The sequence below is a fragment of the Athene cunicularia genome (assembly GCF_003259725.1).
Source record: "Athene cunicularia isolate RWA chromosome 6 unlocalized genomic scaffold, athCun1 chr6_part1, whole genome shotgun sequence".
In the NCBI taxonomy this organism is placed as follows: domain Eukaryota; kingdom Metazoa; phylum Chordata; class Aves; order Strigiformes; family Strigidae; genus Athene; species Athene cunicularia.
The window spans coordinates 26,182,717-26,183,492 of record NW_020799105.1 but is presented as its reverse complement, the minus strand read 5'-3'; positions in this window follow the sequence as shown (position 1 = coordinate 26,183,492).

Genomic DNA, 776 nt, shown 5'->3' with positions numbered 1-776 from the left:
CTATAAATATTTATGAAGTGAAATGCTTTTTTGCTCATGAATAGTTCTTTTGCTTAGCGTGTTTTCCCGAGTTTTATCAACATAAATGGATAATGTTGGGCAATTTTCTTTTGGTTGGTATATTTGACTATTTTGAGGGGGGAAAATACCCAGAATTTTCCAAATCAGTACAGTCAGGAGCAAAATATACCATAAACATATTCACTGGGATATCTTCCAAAAAATTGCTCTCAATACTTAAGTGCCAAAATGAAGAAAAAAAAAAAAAAAATTTAGTAACCAATTAAGTGGACAGTAAAAGATGGGCAAGGCCCGGAGGGGAGAGGAGAGCAAAGGAGACGGCCACGGCTCATCCCGGGGTGGCTCCAGGAGGGCTCCAGGAGGGCTCCGTGCCACAGCCGGGACTCGTCGTACCAAACCCCAGCGGGAGCGAGCGCAGAGGGGCTGGGAACTGAGCGAAAACCCTCATGTCGAAATTAAGGAGCACGTTTGCGCAGATTTCCTGTCTGTGCATTTGTCAGAAACAGCTTTGAAAAGATTCTTTCGGCCACTTTTTTCTTTCCTATGTACATATCTTTTTACATATAAATATTAACACATACACAAGCGTAATCCCTTATTTACACATGTCCCTGTCCTGTACAGTTAGCTTTTTAATTAAAAAACTCCATGACTAAGAAACTCTAATTAATGGGAAAAGGGAACTGAAATTCGGGACACAGACCCACACCGTGCAAGAGCGTGGCGGGAGCGCGGGGCTGGTTCCCAGCCCCCCG